The sequence below is a fragment of the Phalacrocorax aristotelis genome, chromosome 1 (genome assembly GCF_949628215.1).
Source record: "Phalacrocorax aristotelis chromosome 1, bGulAri2.1, whole genome shotgun sequence".
Taxonomy (NCBI): Eukaryota; Metazoa; Chordata; class Aves; order Suliformes; family Phalacrocoracidae; genus Phalacrocorax; species Phalacrocorax aristotelis.
The window spans coordinates 104,988,569-105,012,074 of NC_134276.1; positions in this window are offsets into that span (position 1 = coordinate 104,988,569).

Consider the following 23,506-nt stretch of genomic DNA (forward strand, 5'->3'; position numbering starts at 1 on the left):
TCATTCTGTTCAGATATTTTGATGTATCTGCATGTTTTCAGTAAGGCCTCCTACAGCAAACACTGATCTGCCAGAGTAAGAGGTGCAACACGCGCACAAATGAGTCTTGATAGCACAGCAGTGTTAATTTCTATCAGACTATCCCAGCTTTTCCTGACTTACTTTCCCTGTAGGTAAAACAGAGTTGGTGTTTATCATTAGCATCACGTTAACAAGTGTGTTACAGGAAAGTCTGGAGGCTGGCGTGGAGGCTGGGGTTGCCAGGGTGCTGCACAGTGAAGACACACAGCCCATGCTTGTTCTGAAGGTACTTTTTACATATTAAATGCCTTGAGATGTGGAGATGGAAAAGGTAGCATCCTAATGCTGTGGAGTCCTTAAACTGGTTTAGTGTCACAGCTCTGCAGAAAAGCGATGACAAAGAGCTTAGAAAAGCAACTGTATAGCAATTACAAATATTTGTCTGATGTGCTTGTGTTGCCTGTATTTGCTTCCCCAACAAATAAGAAGGCTGTACGTGAGCACTGGAAAAGATCAGTTTTCTTATTCTGCCCCCCCACACACACCCCGCCCCGCCCCAACCCGCCCCTTTATGAGGTACAGTGTCAGGCTTTCTCTCTCCACCAAAAGAACCATGTGGTAAAGCACTTGCTTTAGAGACACTGGCCTTTTCTTCTTGTGGAAAAAAGGAGCTCCTGTTTTATGGTGGCCTGGAGGCTGAAGAGCCGCCTGCTGCCAGGGCTGCTACTCTAATGGTTTCAGCAATCAGCCTGGCTCCAGCTGAGAGGCAAAGTGGTCAAGCTTCTGCTTACCCTCTTGTTTACTCTGTAACCGGGAGCAGCTCCTCTCCCCTCTCCCTCCCGCCCCTCGCTCCGGGCCTGTGGCTCATAAACTGGAGCACAGAATCAGCACAAAAATCATTAGAAAGAACCGGCCATCTGCCTGCGCAAAACGATGTGCTGAGTTTCTCTCTTGAAGAATGATCTTTTGCTTCACTTTTCTTTCCAGCTGCTGGGAAAATGTCAAGATTAGATGAGTCACACGGCAGATCAGATCTGAGTAAGAGTTTTTTTCACTTGTTGTTCAAGACCATAGGAACAAGTTTAGTGCTGACCCCAATGTTTAATCAGAAAGAGGTTTTAGTGTTTCAGCAGATTTTTGAGAGTTAATTGCTGACATCTGGAATATCACAGGAACTGTTAATAAAATTTTTAATTTTTTTTTTTTTTTAATGCTGTATAGCAAAACCAAACAAACAAAACCCTCACAAGACAGACTGAGATTCCTGGCTACTTTGCTTACCTATTTGTATTTTCTTAACCTTTTTTTTTTTTTTTTTGCCATCAGGCACTAAGCACTTGCGAAGGTATTTGACAAGATGAGCCTTCTAGGCCATTTTAGGAAGTGCCAGGTAGGCCTTTAGGAGTAGCTCATTAGTTTTTACCAGGAACTGTTACTCTGCTATCATGCCTGATAAAATTATTGAAAAGAGTATGGCTGGAAGGCTGTCTTGTCTCAGCAACAGAGAATTGCACTAAGCTGCTGCTAAATCTGTCATATTCGTTTTTGTACCAGACCCTGCTGAAAGATACTTTCACATTTGGGCCACATGTTCAAACACAAGTGAATGAGCACTGACGCACTGACTCTTCTTTGCTTTTCTGTAACCAGAAGATGATGTGCACTGACTGATTCATGTCAGGAGTTTCCACATTGTTTTATATATGGGTGATTTATCTCTTTGCAAGCCAGGTAAAATTGTGGAAAGTCATGACTGTTTTGCTTAAGGGTCCTGGTGTCTATAATTGTAATGAGAGAATAATATGTAGGAATCATAAGGTGGAATTTGCAAGAAGATTGTAAAACTCACTTTCCATTTCCATCCAAAGCTTCTTGCTTAACAGTGACATGAGTGGGTTTAGAAAACTCCTCTATAACTACCTAAAACAAAAATCAAACCAGGCAGCTGTTTCTGAAATATGTAGCACATTCTGTCCTCAGTCTTGACAGTTTTCTTCTGTGGGTGGACTGAAAGCCATTCTATGTCTATCACTTGTTAAGCTGGGAAGTACCATGCTGGCAGACCTGAACTGCTCTGCTGTGAGGAGTGGGAAATGTTTATAAGTAGCTGCATGTGTTATTTTTCATATACACTGAAGGCCTTTTTATTTGCAAGGCCTCCACAAAATTAAATACCATTCAATTCTTTTTTCAAGATTCCATGTATTACTTGAGGACTAATTATTGGTCATCTACACATTATGGACAGGCTCCATTTATTCAGGTTGGGTTTTTAGCTGTTTTCTAACTTCAGGATCATGTGTGTCACATACAAGAAAATGGCCTGAGAAGGCAGCAAGGAGACATCAAACTCTAAAAGCTATGCCAAATATGGAAAGTTATCAACTGCATAAAACATTTTATTCTTGTCTGCAGCACAAAAACCTGGCCCAAAGAATCATGCTGAAGAAAGGATTTTAGCAAAATATTTTGGCTAGTTACAAAAATGAGACAAATTTTCTTGGTCCTTTTTTTGTCCTCTTGTGTTGTAGTGTTGAATGTCAGCACAGTCTAAATCACCAAGGATGCAGTCAGTTCTGCATACTGCTACCTGGGTGTGCTAGGATTGATGAAATGGTGTAAAACCAATTCTGATAACTATTTGAGGATTAAATATATGAGGATGCCCCTGATTAACTGCTAGAGCTGTGGACAAGATTACAGGTCAGGGCTTTCCCCTCCAGCACAGTATACCCTCTATCTTTAGTTCTTTTACACCAAAATTATTCACAGTTTTGCAAAAACTGGATGTCCCATTTTTACTTGCCATATTTTCATTTTGATCCTTCCCCCTCCCTCTCTTCTCAATGCCATTATGAAAAATATGGGGCAAAAATCAGGCCTCAAACAGAGCAGGTGCCATTCGGAAGCTTGAAAACTGGAAACAGTTTTCTCATGAAATGAGATGAAAAACTGAGAAATGAAGGGGTTCATATTTTTTGTTGGACTTTTTCAATACGTATTTTTTTCTTCCTGAAATTTTCCCAAATCAATTTATCTGTTTTCCAACTAACTTTTATGTTTATGCCCTATTCAATCAAGAGAGAGCAGAAGCCATTTCTATCCTCTCTTTCTCCTCCCCTCTAAAAGGGATGATTAAGTTGACAGGTTTCTGTGCAAATGAGATGACTTTTTTCTCCAGTGTTTCTCATTTGGGCACTGACAATTCAAATGTGATTGTATATATTTCCCTGCTTTCTTCTGTACCAGATTCCGTTGTTGTCAACTGTCCTGAATTTCTGTCCTGTTGCTCCTGTGCATTAATGCTTGTGCCTCTGTTACGTGATGAAGTCTGGACATTAGTTCGTTTAATGCCCTGTTAACCTGGAGGAATTGACTGGAATTTATTGCCTTAGGTTAATCCCTCTGCTTTTCACCTTCCTTTTTGAATAATATGCATTGCACTGTGTGAAATACACGCCTGGTTCAGTAGTGGTTACGTTAACAACAGCGGGATCCTGCTTGGGGACATGGCTGAGGATGTAATGCCCTTGTAGCTCCAGATATTTTCTTTTGGTAATTGTGCATATGCTTTCTGCCTGCTGTTTTGATCCTGCTGTTGCTATTGTTTGCTGGAGACTCATGCTGCTGCGTCCTGCCTCCCTGCCCAGCCTAAATTCCATTGTACCCACCCCACGGGCCTTTTGTGTAATGCCAAGCTAGCAAAAATCCTGGCATCTGACTCTTTTGTTGCCCGAGGGAGGTATGTGGGAAAGGCAGCTCACCATGCTCGCTCAGGATGGTGACTTGGCACACACTGCACAGCAGTTTCTACTAAACGTCTCTCGGGCTGAGAGTCTATTTTGCTTCAGGTGCACATGCATCCATTTTCTGTGTTTGCAATTGAGTTTTATTTGCCAGGACAGCAAAGGAATGCAGCTGTTAGGATTTTATACTATGGTTTTCACACTCCAAGCGGTATGTAGTACTAATGCATTATTTGTATTACAGTAGTCCCTGCAGGCCTTCCCCCACATCTGAATCCCATTGTTCTCACAGTAAAAAAAGACACAGTCAGAAACAGCCTCCAACACAGAAAAACTTATAGCAATTTACAGTGAATAAAGGAGGTTTTAGGAGGACCTTAGCATCCAAGTCTCTGAGAATGACTAACACCACCCCATTTTCAAGAACCACCCTACTCCTGAAAGGACACGGACCAGACAGAAGTCACAAAGAGTCATCTGAAATAAACATAAACCACCCTGTGCCTAACCCAAGGCTTCTCCACAGGCTTAGAAGTACCATGAATAAAGAAGCAAGAGGAAGCCAGACAAAGACTTTCTGTGATTCAGGAACAGGAACCTTAAGTAGCCCCCTACATTAGTCATGGTGCAACCACAGCTTGCTGCAGCAGAAGGTGTGTGGGTCCAGTGGTACTCACCTCCTCAGCCTTGAGGAGGACTTTGAACCCAGAACATGCATCTCCTGAGATAATCCCCACCCAGGCTCTGGGGTTATAGCACGTACAGACCTCCATGGCAGTGAGGGACACATTTTCAGGGCAGGTGCTCTAGTATAGTAGCATGCGAGGAGAGGCAGGGTTTGCTTTCTATTTCAGTGGCTGAAAATATATTTGACATGAGACAAGCACTGGACAAAACCAGAACTAAGCCAGAGCAAAAAGACTGTGACTTCAGCCACAACCCTCTGGGCTAGGAGGGGTCTCTGGCTGGAGACAACAGAAAGCCAGACAGAAATACCAGAGACAGACAAGTTACATATTTTGAGATGAGTGATGCTTTCAGAGCAAAGCAGAAAAAGTTCTTCATACCCTCACTGTATGTCCAAGGCAGACAAGCATTCAGGTCTGACGCAGGTAGGAACAGCCAAAAAGGAGAGCAATATAGCTGTGCAGCAGTAGGGTACTGGAAAGGAAAAAGTTGTTGGTTCTGGTTGCAGTCACATGTGCTGTGAGTCAGTATGCATCCCTGCTGAAAAGGTATGCTTCTCAGTCTGCTTGTTATCACTTCTCTTCCTTCTCAAAGGTTGCAATCCTTCCTGGGCTGTTGGCTTAGCTGTTAGCGCACTTGTGCCTGAAACCATTTAATACAAATTGGGGCAGGCTGGCAAAGAGCTTCTTCTCAGGCTGTTCAAGGCAACCCAGTTTGCTTTTACTGAAATAGGTTGGGGGATGCTCGCATGAGGAGCCAAGATGGCAGATAGAATAGGGCGGTAGTTTCTGGCACACTCAAAGTCAATAAATTTCAAATGTCTTCACTGTAAATGTTTTGTGTTACTTGCCTCATGACTATTAATATCAATGACATTTTTCTGTGTGATGGTTTCTCTTCCTGACTCACACAAAAGAAAGCAGGCCACACAGGATGACTTCAGTCTGAGATTTAGCTATTTTGTTGCCTTCTTCCCCTTCTTTCTGTTTTCTTTCCCAGTTTTTCATTTTTAGCAGGCCGTTGAAGAGTGATGATTCCTTTCTAGACAACAGGTATTAAATAATGAAAGGCTTCTCAAAAGGGCAGGACTGGAACTGGGTCTTTCAGATACCAGATGCTCTGCTGGTAGTCTTGGTTCCTGCCTTTCTGACCCGTACCTCTGTTTCCAAATCTCTGTGGGGCTTTGGTCCTTCCATTTTTTGCTTGGGATGTTGTCACACTGTTGTCAAATGGAGAAATAAAGTCCTGTTTCCAGCCTTTGATTTAGGGAGATTAACAATGGGGCACAGCCCTATTCAGAGTTCATTTTCTTTCCCATCTGTGGATTTTAAGAGCCTTGAGACAGCTGCCTGGTCTGGCCAATGTGAAACCAAATCTGTCACATAGCTGGAAGGCAAAAATGGGTCCCCTTGGCTTTGGAATAATAAGCTTGTTTTGTTTTTCTGTTATGTTACTTTTTGCATAAGTTTCTCTCAAGTCAATATTTACTGCTGAACTATGTTGTCCATTAAGCTCTGATAGAGCGAGGACTGCAGCTTGGAGCCTGCTGACAAGATCTGCAGCTCAGGAACATTCTGTTGGCATCAGGAATACTCAAGCTTTGCCAAAATGAAACGCAAGAAGGAGACTCTATCTGAGATAGGTCACACACTGTGTTTTGGATTTGATTCCTTCCATCTGTTTGCCATAACTATCCATTCCTGGTCCAGGAAAAAGCTTTTCTGGAGCATGTCAACCTTTATTCTCCTAGTCAAATGCTTAGATTCACCCTGCAATCTCTGTGCTGTTCGTTGGTCAGCACAGCAGCAGTTGCTAAGGCTAAGTGATGAGGTCACTACTATGGAAAGGGTAGTAACGTATTCCAAAACAAATCAAAGAAGTTTAGGTGTATAAAATGTTCACATACAGCTGTCTATGTTGAGACCTGTGGATGTTGAGTTTTGAGGTGCTATTTTTTTGCTTTTTTCCCTTTGATTATTTTTTTTTCAGGTGTTCTCTTTCTTTAGCTGAAATGTCTTCATTTAGGGAAAGGAATATTGCATAACATCTTCATCCTTCAATGTCAATGGCCTATTTGGGCCCTAATTGGGACTTCCTTTTTTGTCCCAAGATGTATTTCATCTTTTGGTCTTCCATGTGCAGTTACTGACATCACCATTTTTTTTTTCAAGTATCTCGTGCTATTCTTGCAAGAGCAGTAAAAAAAATATACTGACTCTGCAAAGGTCAGATCTACAGAACACAATATGGATGTGACTGGAGTGGAAACAAGATTGGTATAACTGAAGGTAAACAAAATCATCCAGGTGACAAGAATTTAAGAGGAGTTTGAAGAAGTAAATTAGACCCTTGTCTGCAATGAATGCTTAGCTAGACAAAAGTTTTTTTTATCTGTTTCATCATGACATAAATTCAAACAGTTCAATAAAATTCAAACAGTTCAATAAAATATGTCAAGGGAAACTATGGGAAGCCTAATTTTGTGCTGCAAGAGACCTTCTTATTAGCACTACTTGAGGGCAGATGAGAGTGGAATGATCCTATTGAGGAGAAAAGCCTAGCAACAACATACGAAATTACATGGGTTGATCCTGATCTCATCTGTGTAATTTTATGCCAATTTCAGATGTAGGTCTCCTCCAGGAAGTGAAGGTCCCATACCCTACCTGAAGATTCAAAATGCTTTGAAGGGTAGGGATTAGTCCTTAAACTCTAGAACAACCCGCTCCCTGGCAGATTCCAGGGGAACAGAGTTGTAGGGACTGTTTATTTTTGTTTTGTTCTAAGGCATAGTAATTACTTGGCTTCTTTTATCAGACACCTGCATACATTGTGCTGCCTTACTCATCCAAGGCTGGGTCTCTAATGTGGCTGTTCTTGCCTGCTTATATTTCCATTTCCCTGGGCATGTGTGTACATTGTTATATTTTTTTCTCTATAGATTGTTTTTCCACTAGTTTCTCTGCTTTTGCTTTTCCAGAGCTGAATACCCAAGGTTTATATGGTCTAGGAGAATAGACTTCTAAGTTAGAGCTTACTTTATAATAGTTTGCTGTCTTATGTTTCTTTTTTTTTTTCTCTGCATTTGGCAACACTTCAAAGTCCATGTGCCAAACATTGTATAAATAGGAGTAGTCATGATGGTGCCCTAAGCAGCTTACAGTTTAATTAAAGACAGGAAAACAAAAACTAATTGTAAAACAATAAGAATGAGACTGAGGGCAATAGTAAAAATGTTATGTATTTAAATAAGCTCAATGTGCACAGTTTGTGCACAGCTCCAAATCAGAAGTCCAATGGCTTTGACACATGCTTTCCATGAAATCATGTGGCTCCTCAACTTTTTCTGTCATCCATTCTCCCCCTTGCCACTCATGCAGAAGCTGTTCTGCTGTTTGCCTGCAACATGCTCTGTCACTTCTGTGCTCTGTGACTGCTCTGCCACCTAGAAATGTTAAGGTCCACAATACACTGCTATCCAGACAGCATATATATCCAGATCAGAGTGCATAGAGAATCTATACCAGCTGCAGTCAGGAGGGAATCTCCTGAGGTATTCACTCCTCCTCAGGTCTGTTTTTCTGAGTAGAGAGTATTCTTAGCTCATATATCCCCTGCTACCTAGCTCAAGCTACCTACACTGAGAGGTGCCATTGCTTACTGACTGCAGAAGGGAAGCCTGAGGGCCGCATTATCCTGCTGTTAAACCATCTTTCCCTGTACGTTCCAGGGTGGCACTGGTCCATGGTTCACCTTCTCTCCCCACCTGAATTCACTGGCAATTTCTGCTCTGTAGGGTTCTAATGCTGGTGCAAATCTGTGCCGCCCACCAGCTTCATCACCAAGTCAGCTGCTTCCACTTCCAGACACGTACCTAGAGGCTGGTGTCCCAGCCCGAGAGGGCAGTCTAGAACATGGCAGAGTTTGTGCTTGCTGCAGCAAAGAGAAAACACTGCACATATTGGGTAGACTGAGGATCCAGCCCCATCCTTGTATTTATTTTCTGTGCAGCTACGGCACGACTTATTTAAAAGAATCCATCTGTATTGTCTGTTTTTTGTGGGTAGCCTTACTGTGAGTGCCTGGTAGCCTTCCATATAATGATTGCCTCATGAGGAAGGCAACTGCAGTTTTTCTTTACAGACAAGTAGGCAGAAGCTCTAGTGCTCAAGATGTCCTAGCATGGCATCTCTGCAGCTCATAAAGCCATACTGTATTGCCTTAGCAGTTGTCTGATAATGCTCCTCTTTGCTCAGCTGCTACCCTTGGAGATGCTACAGGGATCTTCCCTCTCATTTCATTTGAAGAGGTATTGAGACTTCCCAGCCTGGCTTATCTGCTGACACCCCACTACCTATCTTAATCTGGCCAGATAGAGGTATAAACAGAAAGTGTCACTATTTTATTTCAGCAAGAGATTAGTGCCTGCATAAGAAGTACTGGGCAGCACGGGAAGAAAAGAGGAGGGCAAGACAGAGGCAATATTGTTTGGAGGAAGAAAATAATTGAAAGACTCTGTGAGACAGTGTCCGTGTTTGTTGATGGTGCAAATCCCTAAGGCAGTGCTTGACTCAGTGCTCACACGGTTTTTCACAAAGGTCCATTTCACAAGAGCCTTCCAGGCGAGGAAGTCCCCTCTCATCCATAAAGGACACCCCAGCCAAAGGTCACTGGAGAGCAATGCACGCTGCGTGTGCTCCCTTCCTTGGGATGAGTGCGTTAGCCTGCATTGTGCCGGCTTCTGCTGCCAGCCCCAGGACAAGAACAATAGAGGCATCCAGGCTGGGATGCCTGTAGGGTGGTGAGCTGGCTAATATGAGACCATGAGGCTGGGCTTTGCCTTGTCATTATCTCTTGAAAGAACACTGCACTGAAGTTAGGGAAGGGAAAGTTGAAAACCATGACAACTAAATTTAAAAAATATTCCCATTTAAAGAAGAGCCTTTATATCTCAGTAGCAGTTTTCCTTCCAAGGAAATTTATATTTGATCGTTTCTCTGACCTCATTTTTAAAATTAGTTTCAGATATGTATTGTGTCTTTAGTAGTTCTTTGCCTGAGGTGGTGATGGTCTTTTTTTCCCAATTGCATTGAGACTGATTTCAAATGTGGCGTATTTTCCATTGTCATGCGGTACTTCCTCTCTAAATACCCCTCATTTCTTTCTTAACCAAAACAAGCTTATGTATTTTGATATATATGAGGAATAGTTCCCCTATGAAGAATAGGGGCCTAAGCTATTTTGTGGATTGTAAGAAAGAAAATAAAAAGCTGAAGGAAAATATTTTTTTATTATTGTCTTTAGAAGTATGTTCATCTTCACCATTTTAAGAGCAAGACTAAATGCTATAAACTTTGCTTCAATAATAACTGCAAGATACGCACAGGTCCTTGCACAGATCCTTCTGCTTACAGTGGTAATCAAAATGTTTTTATTTCTTTCCTCTGTTTGGTGATCATGTTTGACAGTTCTAACACATTGTTCCCCTTCCTCATATGCTGCAGCATATGAGAATGTCCATCACTGAAGTCTTAGAGAATAACCTACCGAATTTAAAGGTTTCCTTAGTTCTCTGTGAAACCTGATTACCTAAATTTTTTAATTAAAAGTCTTTAAAATTTCTTTGATAAAATGTCTCAGTAATGCCTTATTAATAGTAAAAATGTGTGAGATTTTAAAAGATGATTGGGTTGTTCTGTGCAAGTGTCAAAAGTGTAGTGTCATTGTAAACCCTGGCAAAATAGGGGAGAGTTCTGACAATGCTGGAGCCATGGAAACATACTACTTTTTGGTCTGGTCCTACACAAACAGAATCTGCCTGATGTTCAGCGGAAAATTTGATCTTGCACTATGTAAAGGTGTTTGTCTTCTATTTCTTTTATATTCAGTGTAGGAAATGAGTCACAACATTAACATGAGGCAAAAATCTAAGGAAGATGCTGGAAACAAGAAACATAAATGCACTGATTTTTTATTTGCATCCTTTTGAATCAATTCCTTTAGTCCTGCTTAGTACCTTGTTTAAACCTTTAAATTGCTAATTTGTCTCAGAATAACCTTTCCTAGCCAATTTTAGGATTGTTCCATGTGAATCTGAATTTAACTGCTTCTGTTGCACTACACTTCATGTTCTAAAGAGAAGCAGAGAAGGAAATCTTGCATTACAGGGGAGACATTGCCTAGGAGGCAGATGGAGCTCAAGATATATGGAAAAATACTTTGGGGAAAAAAAAACCCAACACCTTTTCAGTGCAGTGTTTGTCAGTCTATATTTATGCAAGTGATTTCTGTGCCTTTAATACTCTTAGTAAAGTTGATGAGGACTTTCAACCCCACCATTGTCCAGGTAGAGTGTGACTTTGAAGCAGTTACTGCTGCAAGGAAAGGAACAGGCCTTGCTTCCCTTTACATGGTGACACATAAATTTTTACTATGGTTAATATAGGCACATAATTTCAAGTGAAACCAAGGTAAGCAATACCAGTATATATTTTCTACATGGTTCAGATACTGTAGTGTCAGTTCTTATAGTTGTGGTGAAGGATGAGAATACTGGCACAGAGAGGAATAAAAGAGACTGGGCAGGTGCACGTTAGCATAGGCAGCTCAGTACATTAACTTCATTTTGTCACAAGATTTACTGCACTGTATTTTCTTACAAGCTTTCACTCTACTGCAGATGAAAAAGGCTTATGAATTGCCGTATTTTGCAATTACATCGCTTCCATTTTGCAACAGACTACACTGAAAACATGGCTTTGGGTATCCTTGAAGTGCCTTCCTGGACAACCATGCTTTTTCACTCTGCCCTCCATTTCACCATAGGAGAGCTGCTTGAACATATGCATTGCAACACAGAGAACTTTTAAAGTAGGATGTAAGACATCATTAATATTAGCAGTCTTTAAGAGAGTGGGAAAGACAGATAGTAGATAGTAGGAAAGCCAATATGATGATAACAAGGTGGTTGGGTTAAGATTGCATGGTGTGCATATTGTTCTGCAACACGTGCACTACTACTGCTCCCTGTTTAAAACGTTATTACTTATGAAGCTTATAGCCCATTTACACACAACTTTAGTACGTGACCATAAAAATATAAGTTCAGGTGACCACCAAAAATAAACTGCACTAATAGATGTATGACCATCTATGGTCCTTGTTGATGGAACCCTCTATATTGCCTATCAGTTTTCTTAGGCATAGGAAAGGGATTTTTACTTGTAATTGGACATATAGTTGGAGGTTTCTTTCCTATTGGCAAGGCTAGATTTTTATACAGAATCATTAGTTCATGAAAGTGATTTAGGTGGCATGAAATAGTCCCAAACTGGATCATCAGAGGCAATCACTGCCTGACAGGAAAGCCTGAATAGAACAGTAAAAACTGTGTTGACTTCCAAAACTGCTAAACATCATGCCAGTGTTGTTCATTAATTCTTGCATAACTGAAGAAATTTCAATCATTGAGAGAAAGAAAAAAATAAATGTTTTTTTCACATATGCTAGTTTCTCCAGAATGGATCTTTCAAGCCCTAATCTTATTTTGACACCTGACAGGTTTGTTGCCTCAACACTAAGGTCCTAAAGAAAATAAAGTGTAACAATCCAAAAGCACATTATCAAAAGTACAAAATGGTGCATGATATTAAGGCATTTACAATTTTCTTATTTAGCCTAAGTAAAACACTACAATATGTAGACACATTGAAAATTTCCCTGTTAAAAACATAGCATGAATATTGCACTGCTTTCTTGAGTATTGAAAACTGTCTTCTTGCAAGATATTTAATGAACTAAGTGATTCCAGTGACCAAAGTCACTTGTACAAATTAAACTTCTAAGGTGATTGTGTTGACATACGGAGAGGAAACTAATAATACATAAGAAAGTACTTCTCTGTTGCAGAAAACTTGCAGTAAAATATATCCAAAGACAGACAAATTCTGTTCTTTGTGATGCAGCTACTTGTAAAGGCCAGTTGATTTCCAGGAGTATAAACTTGGAATAATTGTAAGAAGGTTTTCACCATTAGAATGAATTTTGCTTTGTATTGGGTACTATAGTTTTGTTTGAGTACTTTGACACTTTTACGAATCTCAATTGTTTCTTTTCCTTATTAAATTTTATAGCACTGCTCCATCATTACATTGTTGAAAAATCAAACCATTCAAAAATTTGAAGTAAAGCTAAGAGATACAATAACCTACTGCCCCAGACACCTTCCTCCACACCACTGCGATATTTTTTTCTGTAGTTATCTTAGCCCACGAGATGATTTATTTTAGAAAACTATATGGAAAATGTTATTTATATTTATGTATTTATATAGTTATAAATATATAACTATATAAATATATATAAATATATAACAAATTTATATATAAATATTATATATAATTTTTATATAAATTATTCATAAATTTTTATATCTATTTAGATTTATATTATGTTTATATGAGTGCACAGCATGGGCAATAAACAGGAGGAGCTGGAAGCCATCGTGCATCAGGGAAACTATGATGTGGTCGCCATCACGGAAACATGGTGGGATGACTTGCACAACTGGAGCACTGCAATGGATGGCTACAAGCTCTTTAGAAGGGACATGCAAGGAAGGAGAGGTGGAGGGGTAGCCTTGTATGTTAGTGTTTTGACTGTCTAGAACTCAATGACAGTAATGAAAATGGTTGAGTGGTTATGGGTAAGGGTCAGGGAAAAGGCCAATAAGGGAGACATCCTGGTGGGAGTCTGTTATAGACCACCCAACCAGGATGAGGAGACAGATGAAGTACTCTACAAGCAGTTGGCTGAAGTCTCACAATCTCTAGTTCTCATGGGAGACTTCAAATTACTAGTTATTTGCTGGAAATACAACACAGCAGAGAGAAAGCAGTCTTGGAGGTTCCTGGAATGTGTGGGAGATAACTTCCTGACACAGCTGGTAAGTGAGCCAACCAGGGGAGGTGCCCCACTGGACCTGCTGTTTACAAACAGAGAAGGCCTGGTGGGTGATGTGGTGGTCGGAGGCTGTCTTGGGCTCAGCGACCATGACATGATAGAGTTTTTGATTCTTGGAGAAGTAAGGAAGAAGGTCAGCAAAACTACTACTCTGGACTTCAGAAGGGCAGACTTTGGATTGTTCAGGAGTCTGGTTAACAGAGTCCCTTGGGACGCAGTCCTGAAGGGCAAAGGAGTCCAGGAAGGCTGGATGTTATTAAAGAAGGAAGTCTCAAAGGCGCAGGAGCAGGCCGTCCCCATGTGCCATAAGTCGAACAGGCAGGGGAGAAGACTGGCTTGGCTGAATAGGGAGCTTTGGCTGGAACTCAAGAAAAAAAAGGAGATCTTACCGCCTTTGGAAGAAGGGGCAGGTGACTCAGGAGGACTACAAGGATGTTGTGAGGTTATGCAGGGAAAAGATTAGGAAGGCGAAGGCCCAGCTGGAACATAACTGGCCACCACCGTTAAAGATAACAAAAAATGTTTTTATAAATACATCAGTGACAAAAGGAGGGCCGGGGAGAATCTCCCTTCTTTGTTGGATGCGGAAGGTAACCTTGCCAGGAAAGATGAGAAGAAGGCTGAGGTACTTAAATGCTTTCTTTGCCTTAGTCTTTAATAGCCAGACTGGTCATCCTCGGGGTTGTCAGGCCCCTGTGCTGGGAGATGGAGATAGCATGCAGAATGAAGTCCCAGTTGTTGAAGAGGTGGCAGTCACCGACCTGCTCCTTCACCTCCTTCACAAGTCCACGGGGCCGGATGGGATCCATCCGAGGATACTGAGGGAGCTGGCAGAGGAGCTCGCCAAGCCACTGTTCATCATTTATCAGCAGTCCTGGTCAACCAGGAAGGTCCCAGATGACTGGAAACTAGCGAATGTGACACCCCTCTACAAGAAGGGTTGGAAGGAGGATCTGGGGAACTACAGGCTTGTCAGCCTGACCTCGGTGCTGGGAAAGGTCATGGAGCAGATCATCTTGAATACCATCGCACAGCACATGCGGGACACCCAGAAGATTGGGCTCAGCCAGCATGGGTTTATGAAAGGGAGGTCCTGCTTCACTAACCTGGTCTCCTTCTATGATAAGGTGACCCACTTAGTGGATGAGGGAAGGCTGTGGACATTGTCTAGTTGGACTTTAGTAAGGCCTTTGACACTGTCTCCCACAACATTCTCCTGGAGAAGCTGGCTGCTCACTTCTTGGACAAGTGCACTCTGCACTGGGTTAAAAACTGGCTGGATGGCTGAGCCCAGAGAGTGGTGTTGAACGGAGTCAAATCCAGTTGGCGGCCAGTCATGAGTGGTGTTCCCCAGGGCTCAGTGTTGGGGCCAGTCCTGTTCAATATCTTCACTGATCATCTGGATGAGGGGATCGAGTCCACCCTCAGTAAGTTTGCAGATGACACCAAGCTGGGTGGAAGTTTTGATCTGCTGGAGGGCAGAAAGGCTCTACAGAGGGACCTGGACAGGCTGGATCGTTGGGCCAGACCCAACGGTATGAGATTCAACAAGGCTAAGTGCCGGGTCCTGCACTTGGGTCACAACAACCCCATGCAACACTATGGACTTGGGGAAGAGTGGCTGGAGAGCTGCTGGAGGAAAAGGACCTGGGAGTGCTGGCTGACAGCCGGCTGAGCATGAGCCGGCAGTGTACTCAGGTGGCCAAGGAGGCCAACAGCACCCTGGCTTGTATCAGGAATAGTGTGGCCAGCAGGAGCAGGGAGGTGATCGTGCCCCTGTACTCAGCACTGGTGAGGCTGCACCTTGAGTACTGTGTGCAGTTTTGGGCCCCTCACTACAAGAAGGACATCGAGGTGCTGGACCGTGTCCAGAGAAGGGCATCAAAGTTGGTGAAGGGTCTAGAGAACAAGTCTTATGAGAAGCGGCTGAGGGAGCTGGGGTTGTTTAGTCTGGAGGAGGCTGAGGGGAGTCCTTATCGCTCTCTACAACTACCTGACAGGAGGTTGTAGTGAGGCCGGGGTCGGTCTCTTCTCCCTAGTAACAAGAGATAGGACAACAAGAAATGGCCTCAAGCTGAGCCAGGGGAAGTTTAGGTTGGACATTAGAAAAACCTTCTTCACCGAAAGGGTTGTCAAACATTGGAACAGGCTGCCCAGGGAGGTGGTTGAGTCTCCATCCCTGGACGTATTTAAAAGAAGGGTAGACGTGGTGCTTGAGGATATGGTTTAATGGTGGACTGGGCAGTGATAGGTTAGTGGTTGGACTCGATTATCTTAAGGGTCTTTTCCAACCTTAACAATTCTATGATTCTATGATTTGCATTTATAAACACATTTTCTTGAAAGAGTAAATAAATCATGGTATTTGATCACGTTTAGAAGTACCTAAGTAAAGTGTTATATTATTTTGGTTTTTTGTCAGGAAGGAAAAAAAAAGACATCTATGTATGAAAAACCAGCTGCTTAATCTGTGCTTGTCTTGACTAGAGTTTAAGGTATTATTTAGAGATTTTTCTATGTTCCTTTTTATTTTTGCCTTTCTTCCAACGCAAAAACTCTGGTGCACATAGCTGACATCTGGATTAATAAAAAGATTTGCAGGCCAATATATTGTCTCATAAACCTTTACTCCTACTACTAATATATTTAATATTTTCATTTTTATAAGACTAAAGAAATAAGGCTGACTCATAGAACACAGATTAAGTTTTTTGAAAAACATAGATATGAAAAAGTAAAAACAAGAGTGCATACAGAAAGTATCAAAGAACATAGAAATCATGAAATGTTGACAGTAAGTATATAAATATGGAAACCGCATAAATCTCATCCTTCCTGAGTCTGAAACAAAATCCAGTTCTATGAAAATATTAAAGAAAGAGAATCTGAGCTGAAATTATCAGAAAATCTGCTCTGATGCTTGTATGAAAACATAACAACTTCAGTTTCCTGTTTCTTTATTTCTGCTTTTGACATGATTGGGGTGAGTTCAGGCTTACTTTCTGCTCATCATTTGATACCTGAGGCTCTCATCAGCTCTCAACCTGCCTGTTAAAGGGACTACAATTACTCAAACAGACCTGAATCATTTGCTGTGGAAAATGACACCTGAAGTGACATGTCAGGACTGAAATAGTGCAAAAGGCATACGTACAGTTTTTAAATCTATCTTAAATAGCTTTCAAAAAAGGAAGCATAGAAGTACCATATTATTCTCCATTTTAATGGGTAGCAAAATGTAGTGTGATATGTCTAAATAACATCTCGTTTGGGTAGTTAGGGTTGAAGTAGAGATCGACAATAGAGAAGTCTGGCTCAATAATTACTCTCAATTGTTTCTGGTGATGAAAAGACGGATGAAGAGAGAGGACAGTTCAAGTGACAGTATTTGTTTAAAGCAGTCAAGAAGTCAAGCAATTACCAAGTGTTGTAAACAATTAAACCAACCTATGCTCATCCTTTCTGACCGATGTGAATATTTCTGGCTAGAGAGTGGAGAAAAAGCAACTCCCTGGATTAGGACACATAATTTTCTTCTAACACTTTTTCACAGCTTTTTCAGAAAAAGACAGCAGAGTAAATACTTAATTACTTGCAAGTCTGCAACTTTTTGAAATGGGAACCAGTTCACTTTGTAATACACCTGTACAACTCACAGTTTGACAGAGCAACTGATAGTTATACAGACATGCAAATAAGAATTAAGAATTATAATTCCAATTTCACAAGTACCTCTCTCAGATTTTACTATTGATTTAGAATAAATAATTTATTTTATTTAATAAACTTAGTAATAGAGTAGATTCTGTTCCAAGATTTAATTCCATTTATTTAATATATCCAAAACATAGTTTGTCTTGACTGGGATTTTTAAAAGATAAATGCTTCATTTGATAGGGTGGATTATTAGTCAGTTCAAACCTTAAATCCCAGTTTACTCAAAGACATAAAGTTCATGACTAATTACAAGATTACAGAACCATGGCCTATATATTGTAATAACATATCTCAAAAAATAAAAAGAAAACAAAGAAATAAGATTCTAATGTTCCCGGGGCAACAGTGAGATAACTACATCTTTCTCAGCTCTACTGTGGTGTGCTCACATGGATTACTGGATAAAAACTTTGTTATCAGATTTGCATCTTTTAAGTTAGTGCTGCCTCCTGGTTACTTTGTTTTTAGCTCAATGATACATGTGCTTTTTATCTTCAAAATAAATTTAACAAAATTTGCAGTTATAAAGAATACTTCACTCGTTTGCTAAAGTCCACTGTCATGAAAAATCTTTTCTTAAGTAGTAATCAGAGTTGCTCAACAGTTTTCTGAAAACTGCTTGGTCCTTCTGTTTAACTGTAGGTGCTTTTAGCATATTTCATATCAGTTTCAGAATGCCTACTTATACCATTACATGTATCATATAGAACCATTTGTTTAGAAATTTTATTTTATAACATCTAGAAATAAAAGAAGATTTAGTGGCTGATATAAAATTCATTAAAGCCAAGGAAGTGTTTCTGATTAGCTCTGATTAGCCTTTGGATTAAAATCTTAATAACTAGGAAAAAGCATTAAAATAAATATTTAAGAAGTTCTTCAGGGACCTAAAAAATGTAAAGCTGTATTGTCAAAACTAAAGAAATGCAAACATACATGAAGGATAATAATTTTTTCTATAATTTCTATGGTTAAATGAATCAGTTTGGGGTTTTATTAGCCAGGGTTGGTTTTTTTTTTTTTTTGTAATCTTTATTGGAAAAGACAGATTTATTTTATATTTTTTTTCATTGGTATTGGAATTGTGGAAAACATATAAAAGTGAAAAATGAGATGAATTGACAGTAATATAGCCCAAGAGATTGTGCCACATTCAAAAGCAGAAGCAGTATAAATCTTACTTCTCAGAAAAATTGATCTGTTCACAGAAATTTAGTAAAACTTTTTCAACTTTTTCTGCTTATGTTACAGTCTGATGCCTTCTACTTTTCTCAAAGTAGTTGATAGGTCATTTCACTGTAGTAAACTGGGCAACTGTGGAGAAAAGTTGATCATCAATGTACAGAAAGGATTTATGATATTTTTAAAAGAAATATTAAAAATTTAAACTATTTATAGTCTTATCTATTTGTTTTCCAAAGCAGAGAATAATGGGTAACTCAATAAAATACATGCTGACTGGCCTTAAAACCGTCTCATATAGAAAAAAATACTTTCTCTGTTCTCTTGGCTTTCTCCCTGTGAAAGTAACCAACTGTCCTCTAAACAGCTTTTTCCTTGTCTCTTCTTACTACCAAGGTTTATTACAGAGATAAGGCAGAGGTCTAGACACCAAAAAATTTGACTTTTGTTCCCAGTTCAACCACAGCCTTTTATATGACCTTGGACAAGTCATTTATCTCAACTTCAAAGGCACTAGGGAGGATAAAATTAATCACCGTGGTACCCTCAGATGCTATAATGGAAGGGTTACTTTATGCTACTAACTACATTTAGTAGCATGCTAACTATTTTTTTTGGGGGGAAAAAGACTAGAAATACATTGACATAAATAAAAATTTTAGCTATTCCTTAGTTTGTCCTGCCTGTGCCATCTATAGGGTTGCTACCCAAAGCACGGCAACTAAGTTGATTCACAGAATCTTTCCAATTAAAGACGTTACTAGATTTTAGTGACCTAGGAGAATAACCTGTTCCTGAAAATCCTGATTTCAGAGGCTCTTAAATATTATGAAAGAATAGAAGTCACATTTTCCATAAGAATGTGCCTGTATTTCATCTTTTTGTTCTGTGTGTGCTTTACCTAGCTGTGTCACTGCGCAAGCTCCAGCCACTACTTTCAGAATGAAATACTATTCTCAGAGTATCACCTTGATTTTTCGTTGGCAGCTTTCCTCAAACACATAGAATGCAAAGTGCACCTTTATTTAAACTGTGCTTGGATCTTACAAAAGCAAGACATTATTATATAAGACATCTGTGTAGCTTTTGCTCTGTAATATAGTCTTTTACTGGAAAAATAAAAACAAAAAGGTATTTTCAAAGTCTCTTGAAGACAAATTTCTATTAAACCCAAATCCGTTCTGAAAAAAGAACAGATTCTAGGGTAGTTTTTGGCTATGCTGGATAATTATGCTAATAGGAAAGAAAGGAACAAGAATCTAGAAGGGTACTAAACTCCACAAGGAAGTCACTTTGCATCAGCTGACCTGTGGTAACCAGGTGTGTATGAATGTATGTCATGCCAACGCAGAGTACTGTAGTACAGATTGCCATCCTTTCCATGCCCAGTTAAGCAAAATCCATTTGTGTCTGCTACTAAGGCTAGTCACATAGTCATTAAAGGAAACTGTGATACATAAAATCTTGCCCAGAGAGCTCCTCCCTAGACCCTGCTCTCCTTCCTCTATTGTAAACCTGAATTAATGCCTCTGAGGTCAAGTGAACTTCAGTGGAATTTCTTTCCAGCTAGTGTAACTTTTTTAGCTGAGAGGAAAATGAATCCTTTTCTTTTTTTTCTTCTTCTGTTGAGTACCATCTCTGACTTAGCTAAATTAAACTACTTCCTAAAAGAGACATTTAGTTCAATGCTCTCAGTATGAAGAACTGCTGAATTTCTGTGGCCTACATTTTGCAAGAAGGGCTTGCTAAATCAAGGACCCCATGACCTCAAAATCTCTAAAGCTGTACTTATGAAATCTGCAGCTTTTTATGGTTTATTGTGAACGGAATGGGAAACAGAAATATGTTTTGTGGTATGCCACAAGTAAAGTGTCAGGGAGGGAGAGGGGAGCAGAAATTGAGCCTGTAATTACTGTTCTCTGGGACTTGTTCCAAAATGTATGAACAGAGCCTTCATACTGTTCATACATGTATGAATGTGATGAGTTCATACATCACACAATGATTTGAGTGCTCTTACCTGACTTCAAATACTTTGTAAAAAGCCTTTGGCATGGATGTTTGTCCACTGACTCTGATTATCAAGATATACTTCGTGAGTGCAAACCCATCACCCATCTCTCTGCTATATGAAGTTGAGAAACTGGACATTAACAGAGGTCAGATACATTTTTCATTTTCTTTTCTGGAGCCCTGGAACAAAAGGGAATGGGAAGGAGAGAGCTGCCATTGTGGAGATCCCTGATGGACACCTTTGGTAGTGTGATGGAGTGACTATGCTGCATGCACTATAGTGTAATTGCGACAAAAGAAATTACTTTCAGGCAGAAAACAACACAGATACTCCATTGCTGATCAGCATGAGAGGATTTTTAGAGCTCAGAGAGCAGAAATATGTGTGCCAGAGCTAACGGGTATTTTATGCTCCCCTGCCTCTATATTGATTTTGCTGACTCAAACTATCTCAGATTCTGTTGATCTTTTCCATTGAAAAAGGATGACTTATTTTTTAATACTCTGATGAAATTGTGCGAAAGTATACCAAACTATTTGATTGATTAGATGGCTTATTGTTTGAGACTTTACCATTTGGTGAGGGTGCCTGTCTCTCACTCTCTGTCAAAAAAGAGATCGGTTGCTTCCCGGCTCTTGCTGCTCATCTCTGCCCTGTCTGTTAAATGTGTTGCTAGCACAAAATTTTTTGCTTTTACTTAATCGAGGCTTCTTCTTTTTCAAATCTGATATTTCAGGCATTTTCTGTGAACATAACTACAAAGCTCTTTGGTGAATGTGATGAGAACTAGCAAGCTCCCAAAATTCACGTTATGGCAGGATTTATAATGTCATCTCTTGACAGTAATTTTATTACTGATTTCTAGGGTTTTGATTTATGAAAAGACTTGCTACAGAAAATTTGTCTTATAATCATGGGTGCAAAATGATTTTGATAAATAAAAATTGGACTGGTGTATGCACTGATCAGAGTTGCAAAATGCTATTTTAACTCTATTGTTAGAGCTTTGGCACACTGGATATAATGGGGGTCCAAGCTGTTAAACATTATATTTACATTTATAACTTTACAAATCAAAGTTATAAGTATTCAGCAAAGTTCTATGTCATTGGCAATTTTTAAAAACTTTACTATTTTGTAACATCTAAAAATGATGTACAAGAGCACTAAGAATCTCACTCAAAGAACGTGAACCCAAAAGAAAGTGTCTATGAAAACCTTTTCCACTTTAAAGAGGACCTAAAAAGGGATCCAGTATGGTATTCCATTCTGTTTAGCTCCTAGAAATAAAAATCAAAAGAAATTACAGAAGTCAATTGCCTGAAGAGGTGTCAGCATTAGCCAGACAACAATATTACACCACCTTGAGCTGCAGCTACACAGTTCTCTGATTCAGTGTTTTCTTTAAAACTTTTTTTACTCCTGGCTTAAAACTCCTGTCCCTGATATTCATCTAATGTTTGCATGCATGAAGAGTTTGCAATGTTTATTTTAATTCCCTATAGGACACAACATTTCTAAAAGTCTATTTATGTTGTGCCTTCAGTGTTCCTTGGGGCCATCGTCTTGACTTTTCAAGCAATGAAATGTGGTCAAAAAAGATTTAAAGAAATGCAGTTACCTTTTAATGGTATAGTAGGGAATGTGTTAACACCGGCATATGACTATGGAATGGACCAGGTAACGCCACGGTTTGTGTGTTTATAGGTATTGACTTTAATGGTCCGTTGTAATAAATGAGAGATATTAAAATCTTACCGCTAGTGCTCCCACCTGCCCTCACAGTCATTTACAGTCAGTGGAGGGCTAAAAGTTAAAGGTCAGGCCTAGGAGAGTTAGAAAATGTGCCGTTCTGCTAAACAGACTCTGAACACAGGGAATAGGCTGCTCTGGGGACTGGTGGCCATGGCTGATTTTCTGCTGTTGTTGTTGTTCCTGGCCTGGAGTAAGTTTATGCACAATCCAAAGCATTCAGAATGAAATATTCTCCTTTCTTCATGTCAAAATAAATGTGCACATGACCCTCTGGAGGGGTTCTTAAGTTGCATATATTTCCCCATGTTGTTTTACCTGGTATGTTTACTGGAGAAAAAGACTTTTTATGTTTGATCAGCCCTTTCCAGGCAGGCTGTTAAATTAAGGGAAGGATTTCCAGCAAACCGGTTACTTACCAATGTGCTGAGGCGCCTGTTACTGCAAAATACATTTTAGCTTCTGGGTACTGCCACTGCCAAGCATGTGCTGCTGCCTTTGGGCATCAGCTTGGATGTTGGCTCTGGTAACTGGAGCATATCAAAAGTAAGGACTGAAAAAGAGCACTGTCAGCAAGGCCAGTGGCAGAATTACCAACGAGTGAATATTCACACTGCAGAGAAGATAAGTGTCCCTTTTATTTTTTCAGTTCCCTGAATGAAGCTATGTTTTTAAACTGAATCTGTTTAATCAGTGGAAGTCCAGAAGCAGCTTATATGTAAGCATGAAGATCCCAGTTCCTCCTTCCCAACATCCTGATGCAAATATGAAGATAGTGGAGGTAAATTAAGGTTGCTTTAAGACATTTTTACATACTTTGTCATGGGATCTGGCTCAATCTCAACAAACTTCCAACGTGTCACCAGAGTGGGACCTCCTGTGACATACCTAATTCTTTCTGTATCTTTCCGGCCCTCTTTCTCATTAGCCTGTGATGGCTGAAAATGAGGGAGCAGTACAACTTTCTCTGGTTACAATGCTGATATACCCTTCCCGTGAGAGCTGGGGAAGACTGCTGAGACATCCCTTTCCATTAGTTATATCTTTTTCGGAGAGGCTGGGGAGCTGATTACATCCTTTTAAGGTCTCTTTAGTCTCGTGGGGTGGCACACAGAAACCCTGGAATAACTGGGAATAGAGCCGAAGAGCAGGAAGCCACAAGAATAACTACTGACTAAATTTTTGGTCATGCCTTCAAAGATACTGCCTCTGTTACAGAGTACCCTTTGTGAGTGAGGGACAAAAAGGCTTGTTATATGTTCTTTAATCATATTCAAATGTTTAGATTAGCACAAACATGAAACTGTAATAGTGGTGATACATTTGCTCTTCTGAACTTATGCACAAGCTGGTTCGTGCTTTTGTGCAAAACAACTAGGCATTTTTAGCACCAGGATTCTGCTGGTTGTGAAACTCGGAGGGAAGC